The sequence below is a fragment of the Sinocyclocheilus anshuiensis genome, unplaced genomic scaffold, assembly GCF_001515605.1.
Source record: "Sinocyclocheilus anshuiensis isolate Anshui unplaced genomic scaffold, SAMN03320099.WGS_v1.1 scaffold464, whole genome shotgun sequence".
In the NCBI taxonomy this organism is placed as follows: domain Eukaryota; kingdom Metazoa; phylum Chordata; class Actinopteri; order Cypriniformes; family Cyprinidae; genus Sinocyclocheilus; species Sinocyclocheilus anshuiensis.
The window spans coordinates 643,307-652,580 of NW_015555731.1; positions in this window are offsets into that span (position 1 = coordinate 643,307).

Genomic DNA, 9,274 nt, shown 5'->3' on the forward strand with positions numbered 1-9,274 from the left:
TGTCCCTTTTAGACTTGCACTCTATTCATTTACTGCTTGTTTTCTTTAAAAAACAGCTAACACTAGCTTTTCTAATCTTTTTGTATTCTATCTATTTGTTTTCTTTTTATTTATTATACAATTAGCAAAAGCAAAAAAGGCCTCTAACACTAGCTTGCTCTATTCTTTTCCCATTCTATCTTTTCATTTTATTTTTTTTCGTTTTCTTTTTATTTATTATAGGATTTAAAAAACCTTGCTATGTGTACTGTGTTAAGCTAACTGAGACTTGTTCTAGCACTTGCGTATCATTGCTCTTTTGTTGATTTTGATTGCTTCCATTGTCCTCATTTGTAGGAAGAGATGTGTTTTTAGTCGTTTCTTGAAGATGGCTAAGTACTCAGCTGCTCGGATTGAGTTGGGCAGGTCATTCCACCAGGAGGGAACAGTTAATTTAAAAGTAGTTTTGTGTACGTACTGCGCGTGGAAGTCGATGAGGACGGGCAGCTGGCTGTTGATGACTCTCTCGGTGAAGTCGTCGTGGTCCTGCACGTTAAAGGACACGCTCCTGCAGGAGGCCAGCGGGAGGAGGTGCGGGAGCGAGAGGAATGGCTGTGACACGTCCAGACGAGAGGAGAAGGACGAGGAGCACGAGATGCCGGCTGGAAGACGCTGCAAATCTCTGACAGAAACCCCACAAACCCTCCGAACCAGGAGCCTGAACGCCATCTGACACCACAGAGAGACATTATTAACATATTAAACAGCATCATCATACTAGACGAGTCTGCTAAAGTAATTTAATGCTCATTTTAATCCGCTTTTGCCTTCTTGTTGTGTAACTGATGCAGTTTGTTTATAATACATCAGATACATGCTTGACATGAGCATAAATATCATGCAGTTACTCTCATTTTATAACATTTGCTCCATCAAATCATATTTGCACTTTCCATAATATTAAAGGAATACCTCAACCAAAAATGATAATTACATTTAAATTTATACAGGTAGAGGTCCTGTGCTGTGACACATGTATTTGTAAAAGTACAAATAATAATAATAATAATAAGTGAAACATAGTGGATAGTGTTTAAATCACTTTTAGATGTATTCTAAATCTGTTTTATTTTACACTATATAAACATAATTTCATGCTATTTATCTTTTATAATTATCGTACATATATAAATGGCGTGTATGATAATATACATATTCTAAATTCTTTTGTAATTATCATACTTGAAGTTTTATTGTTTGGCTATTATCTTTTATATTTATACGTTTCTTTTACTTATAAACACTCACTCTCTGTATATGTGCGTGTGTATATATATATATATATATATATATATATATATATATATACACATATACATACACACAGAGTGAGTGTTTATAAGAAAAAGAAATGTATAAATAAAAAACCATGAATCATGATAGGCCTTACCTACAGATGCCTATGTTGTAGCTGTAGATGTTGTAGATGCAGCTGACTGTATGTTGTATAAAATAAAATAAAATAAAATAAAATAAAATAAAGGGGACCTATTGAAATGTTGGAAATTAAATTAAATTAAATGTTAAAATAAATTTAAAAGAGTAAAAAAATAAAACATTAAGTGGGCACTGACTGCAGTGTTTAGAAAATAAAACAAAAAATGTAACTTATTGGTGCTGGAAATAAAATAAAATATTATTTTCCATCTAATCAGTTTCCTAATAAAATAAAAAGAGAACAGAAGAGAAATAAATAAAAATAAAATAAATTTAAATACAATCATAATAAAATTAAAAGAAATAAAAAAATGTGTGGGCAGTTACTGTTTTTTACATGGTCTCTATTTCCTCTACTCTGTTTCCTAATAAAATAAAATTAGAAAAATAATACAATTAAATTTAAATAACAATATAATAAATAAATCAATATTTTAATAAAGAAAAAAAGAAAAGAAAAGAAAATGTCCCCTCTATATTAGTCTCTATTTCCTATACTCTGTTTCCTGACTGAGACCGTGTGGCTGTCAGTCAGGAATCATGATGGATTTTGAGTGTGTTGGTCAGAGCTTCTTTCCTGCCACTGTTTCATAATTGACAAACAGACAGATATAAAAAAGAGGTGAGCTGCACGTTTCATGATTCTGAAGGGCACAACATGAAAGACTGACAGAGAGGGATTGGTCTTTCAGGACTCCTTGGCAACAGATGCTGAGTGTGTTTGATGAGAGATGAAGCGTCAGACTGTAAGTGGCTCTTCGTGTTGATCTGTGTGTAAATCTGACCTCTTCATCAGGTAGATGTTTGTTTCTCATTCACTTTCTCTTCTTAAACTAATTTCGTTCTCTCTCTTCATCTCATTCTCATCTCTTGTTTTTTCCTCTCTCTTTAGTGTTTCAATATGCTTTATTCTTGTCATCATTTTTTATATTGCTTCCAAAATAATGTAACTTAAAGTGCATGCTAAGACCATGTTTACTTTGATATAAACCATAGTACTCTATGATTACCATATTTATATGGTATTGTTTTTACATTATACTCAGAGATTCTTTAAAGGATTACCAGCATGATAATGGCAAAAAACTTTGAAATACCATGTTTTTTTCTTTTATTTTTTAAACTAGTACTTTCCTTCTTTGTTAATCAGAAGTAGACATGTACCTCTTGAAATAATATATTTTTTTAATATATATATTATAGTGTATGGATGTTGCTAACAGTTTAACCCAGGAGTTTTCAATCTTTTAGATGCCAAACATGATTATATTAATGCAAGAGAACCACATCCTGAAAACGTAGGCGTCTACACTCTTAAAAATAAAGGTGCTTCACGATGCCATAGAAGAACCTTTTTGTCTAAATGGTTCCATAATGAACCTTTAACATCTGAAGAACCTTTCTGTTTCACAAAAGGTTCTTTGTGGTGAAAGAAGGTTCTTCAGATTATAAAACGGTAAGAAAAACATGGTTCTTTAAAGAACCTTTGACTGAATGGTTCTTTGTGGAACCAAAAATGGTTCTTCTATGGCATCGCTGTGAAGAACCTTTTAAGCACCTTTATTTTTAAGAGTGTATATGGTTTAATCTACAGACACCCACTTTATACATAAAATGTCTAAATATTTTGTTTGGTAAATATATTCATCATTATGTACTGTGATAGTATATGTCTATTTGCTTTCATGTGTTTTTGTTTTTATTCATGTGTTTGTTTTAATCTAATGTTTATTATTTGATCAATTATTTATTCATTTATATATATTATTTGTGACCCTGGACTTAAGTCACTGGGGTATATTTGTAGCAATAGCCAAAAATACATTGTATGGGTCAAAATTATTGATTTTTCTTATATGCCAAAAATCATTAGTATATTAAGTAAAGCTCATGTTCCATCCTATCCTGTTCTAACAAACCATACATCAATGGAAAGCTTATTTATTCAGCTTTCAGATGATGCATAAATCTCAATTTAGAAAAATTGACCCTTATAACTGGTTTTGTGGTCCAGGGTCAGATTTGAGTTATTCATTAGTTATTTATTTTTGCATTTTCACAATTTTTCTTTAAAAATTGAACATTTAGTGAATTTAACTAAATTTATTTTTGATCTAAATATTCTTTCTGTCTGTTTTAATTTAATGTTTATTTATTTATTCAGTGCAATCTAATTTCTATTTATTTATATTAGTCTTATTATTTATTTTGACAGTTTTACACATTTAGAATTTATTTTTTAATTTATTTATTTGAATCAGATGTTTATTTATTGTATTAAATCTATTTTTAGTTTATTTTTTATTAATCTTATTGCTTAGAATTGATTTTACACTTTTTCCATAAACATTTTTTCCATTAACATAAGCACTTCCTTGCAGCCCCAATGGGGATCTCTGGACCATAATTAAAATAAAATAAAATCTCTGGTTCAGACAAGTAATATAAGAGTTTGTTGTCTTTGAGTTTGAGTTTGTATTATAGAATGTCACTCCTGCAAATAACAGAACTGATTGAACAGGAGTGAAATCTGTATTAATCTGCAGTGTAAATGTGGCTTTTGTGGAGTTGAAGACATTGATCTCTGCTGTTCCTCCTCCAGTCTCTAACATGGACAAGACTCAAGAGAGTTCTGCTGGATTTGGGATCATCACCAAAGAAATCCTCAAAACTACTGGCGATAACGGAAAGTGTCAAGCGGTTAACCTCCGTCCCGCTCCGCTCTTCCGTACGGTGGGTCTGATTGCTAGTTTACCGGCCCACCGTCGCCTGCGTTCGGTCTTAAACACGACCCATAACACAACGGGTCAATCTGCTGACTGATCTGACCCGTTAACAGATCGATCGCTCCGAAATTCAACCTTCAATGGACACAAATGCATTCAAGACAAGCCACTGCCCAAAATTTGACATGTAAACCCTCAAAAAAATGAGCTATCCATGAATAAACAGCTACAAATGGTCGGCATTCAGCGCTGGCATCACGGCAGACAGCTAAACGCTACTGCGAGGACCCGCAGCAGAGACACAGGAATAAGGACTGAAAAGGAAGAGTATTTGTATGAAGAACTTTGGCGGGAACAGGGGCCTAAGTTGGCAAGAAAGAAAAATAAACATGTAAAAATGAAAATGAGATGATACGAGATGTCAGACCTCAGCCAGGGGATACAAAGTTTAGAAATAACAGACAGCATGAGGAAACAAACCACAAAACGACGCTAATGGGTGTGGCAAATGGGCGGAGTCATTGTGTAAAGGGGCGGGGCAAATGCAGAGACCGACGCCCACACTTCCTGCCGCCCATCACTCAAAGCGACTGCTTGCTTAACGTCCCTCTGCTCCTTCCAGACAATTTCCCGCCTCCATCACCCTGCTCTCCGTCAGACATCCTGTTCTTCCCTCTATCTGTTTCTCACATCCAGCCTTTCCCCAGAGAGAGAAGAGGAGACGCCTCAGCTCAACCTGACTGACTCTGTCTATCACTTATTTCAAGTCAGTCTTCATGTATGAAATATTCACTACAGTCAAAAGTTTGGACAAACCTTTGTGTTCTTTATTATTACCACATTTCTTAAATAACAATCTGAACACTCTTAGATAACACAAAAGATAGTCTGCAAATGATATTGTGATTAAAACACGTGAGACAAATGAAAACTTGCTTATATTTGAGTTTCTTTGTCTAAATTTGCACACTCTAATCAAACTTCATAAACACTGTTGGTGGAACGCGTGATAAGCACTTCATGATGCTTTTCTAATTCATCCTAAATAAATAAATAACTACTAGTTTCACATCATTTATATCTGTGCACAAACTATTTAAAGGGACAGCTTATTAACTAAAACCAAAATAAATAAAATATTATAAATACTATAAAATAATATAATCTAAATATATTATAAAAAATATAATACAAAAATAAACAAACAGTGTAGAGACATTTAAAAAATACTAATATTGACAAAAACAACAAAATTACTGATTCATTAGTGAAATTAAAAAGGAAATTCAAAATATAAATAAAAACTATAACACTATGTCTATGATACTAAACTGACATTGATATACATTCATATTCACATTTAAATTAATATAAGAACCTTCTCAACCGAAACTATATGAACTAAGCTAACTTGAAAATGAAAATAAATAAATGAAAATAAAAAATAAATAAAATGATACCACATACACATACTCTTTAGTGGATTTTATCTTTAATACATATGTGCAGATTTATCATGTGTAAACGTGATCAACAATGGACCGAGGAAATAATATACTGATATTCAGATCAACAGCACTCTTACTCATGTGATATGGATTAAATATTGAAACATGATGAAAGCTGGAAGATCCAGATCTACAGCTGTAATGTTTACTGACTATTGAACGGTAAGATCCTCAGAGGGGAAAACCTGTAACAAAAGAAGAATGGCAAGACAGTGTCAGTGAAGGTGGTTGTGAATGTGTGTACTATGTAGATGTGTGTTAGTTACAGGATCAGAGAATGACACTGTTCATAGTCAGAGGCGAACCAAGATGAAGTGGGGGCTGCAGGCAAAATTAATAGATGAGGCTCTTATAAAAGATTATTTTGTTAATATATCTTCGTTACCTAGATATATATTTTTATTACACGGCTCTGTGGAATACTTGATTCTGATTGGTCAATCGCGCCATCCAGCGGTATGTTATTCCCAGATAACATCCGCCAAATTGAATAACACACCGCTCATCCGGGTACTACGAGTTATCTTGACCGGTACTACTTATATGCTTAACGAGTCACTCCGCTATCGTTGACTGTCTGGCGCCATCTTGTGACTGAAAATACTTAACCACCGCCTGTTACAATGGAAGACTTCAGCATTAATTTCAACATATGGTAAAAACAAATCTTTTTAGCCGTGTAATAAGCGGTATAATGTACATCCATCCGGTTGTTATCTCAGAATAAACCCCTTCAGGCTGATACAAGACTGATCTTGATCACCCTGTCGGGGTTTATTCTGAGATAACAACCGGCTGGATGTACATTATCCCTTACGTACAATATACAAAAAGTAGTCAAAACACATATAAGAACATAAATTGTTTCTTTTTTAAAAAACAAAGTGCTTATTATTTAACAAAATATCAGTCTTCATCTTTATGGCAGAAGATACAATAGCCCTACTGAAGATACAATACCAGACACCAACAGCCTAGTATGGTAAATTATTTAAATACTTAACTAGTTAACTACAAATTAAGTTAATTATTAATGGTATAATAATTAAATAATGCATTAAATGTTTTGGCTTTTTTTTTTTAATTTAATTAAAAAATTTCAAACGTTGCCTAAAAAGGAAACATTAAAGGAGAGCTGTAAGTTATTTTTACCCGTAGAAGCTGCTAAAGGCAACACAAACTTGTTGCTGCTGTAGTTTTGTGACTCTGAATTTACTCTGCATCACTTAAAGCACAGCTGTTTTGACATCGGCTTGTCAGATAGTTTGTACTGTCCATTGCTACAGTTATCTTATCACTGTCAATAGCGGATAAATTTGGCGGATTCACTCGCGTAATTCTTTACACTCGTGTTTGTCATTCCCGAAACAGTATGTGGACGGTCCTCTTAAACCTTTCTTTAAACTGCGATTGTAATATTTAAGAGGCACCGAGCAAAGGGCGCTTCCATTATGGCGCAACTGTCTGAGCTTACTCACACGAAAACTCCTCATATAATCAATAACTAACTACACAATGAAAATAATTGTAAAACACATTGTAAATAGAAACTTTTGGTTTTGTAATTCGAAACCAAAGCGCGCACACAAAAACACACAGGAGTGTTTGAAAGCGGGTGACTTCGAGCGGGTACAGAATTGAGTTGATACTAGTATCCGCCTAGCGGGGGTGCAGATATATTAGGGCCTTTCACACTGCGGGAACCTTTTCATAGTACCAGAACTAATTGTGGAACTACCCACTTTTTGGCGTTTTCGCACCGCCGGAACTGGGTGTGATTTTAGTACCGGACTGCCTTTTTCGAGAACCAAATTAGCTCCTACTCCGGAGCAGGGTCTAACCAGCTTGCCTGCCTTGCCTGCCCTATTGCTACGCCTCTGTTCATAGTCCAGATCAACTCTCACACGCTCAACCTTCTGTTTAACAGGAAAACCAGACTGTTTTATCACATTGTATGTCACACTCCAGACATAAGTGCTAAAGAAATGACGTCCCTTCCTCTGGATTGATGCTGTAGGCCTAGTTGCTCCAAGACTCCAGTGTGAACTCCCTTAAACCTCCACATGCCAGCAGTGTGTTCCTGAGTTAAAACCCTCTGAACCCAGAACACAGTGATAATAGTCAAATCTCTCTGGATTATCAGGAAGAGGTTGTTCGTTCCCGCTGTTTCTGACACTGGTCAGATCATCAGAGAGGACGAGCCATGAATATGCAGTGTTTGGATCCAGAACCACGGGAGCTGACGAGGCACAATCAACAGTTGCTTTTATTCTGATGTTCATATTTTGATCAAGAGTGAACCCAACGCAGAATATGATGAATTATGACACTCGTTCTATTGATCAAACATATCAGACATTTTCCTCTGATCACTGTCAGTGTTATTAATTACGCACTCATTTTTATTATCAGTGTTTAATGGCATCAGATACAGACATTAATGTGTGATTCAAATATTTGTGTCAATCAAGAGAAACTGATATTTTGGAAAAGTTTCAATAAGAATCAATCAATCACAGCTGTTGAGATGAAAATCTATAACTGTAAAAATTCTGTGTACGAAACTCTAAATATCTTCAGCATCATTTGTCCATGTTCATTAAACTGAGTCGTATGTGTGTACAGGTGCATCTCAATAAATTAGAATGTCGTGGAAAAGTTCATTTATTTCAGTAATTCAACTCAAATTGTGAAACTCGTGTATTAAATCAATTCAATGCACACAGACTGAAGTAGTTTAAGTCTTTGGTTCTTTTAATTGTGATGATTTTGGCTCACATTTAACAAAAACCCACCAATTCACTATCTCAACAAATTAGAATACTTCATAAGACCAATAAAAAAAACATTTTTAGTGAATTGTCCTTCTGGAAAGTATGTTCATTTACATGTACTCAATACTTGGTAGGGGCTCCTTTTGCTTTAATTACTGCCTATTACTAGCTTATTTTTTACTTCATACATTAAGTAAAGTTTACAGATTAACTTAAATCCTCTAAACTTCTAAAATACTCCACACAACCACTGGTTTGCATGATAACTTATGTTCCTTTATTTATCATTTACAACATTGTTTATATCGTTTTTAATAGGCTATACATATTGCCTATATTTAAACTCGTTTAACAAACATTAGAACAAAAATTCAACATTAAACAGAAGTAATTCACGTGTAATCGACCAGTCTCTGTTATTCTGTTTCCATCGTAACGGCGCTGCTTCTCGTGCCTGAGCTGGAGTCGTGTTCGGCGGGGAACTGCTAACGGACCGCCGCCCTGCGTTTCACTCTAGCCGAAACATGCTGTGACTCCATAACCTACCAATAAACAAACAATAAACAGCTCTGAGGACATGTTTTAACATCCAAACAAAGTATTATATTTTGTATCTTTATGAATAAAATCGTTTATTTATGCAAAGGCTTTTCCATCACGCGAAAAGACCGCGACACTTGTTAAAGTTGATTCACACCACGCACCTGTATGTTGCGCTGCATAAAATTGAACAATATACAGCACAGTAACGATTTTATAGATAAAATAAAAAACCTGTATTTCACCGAAG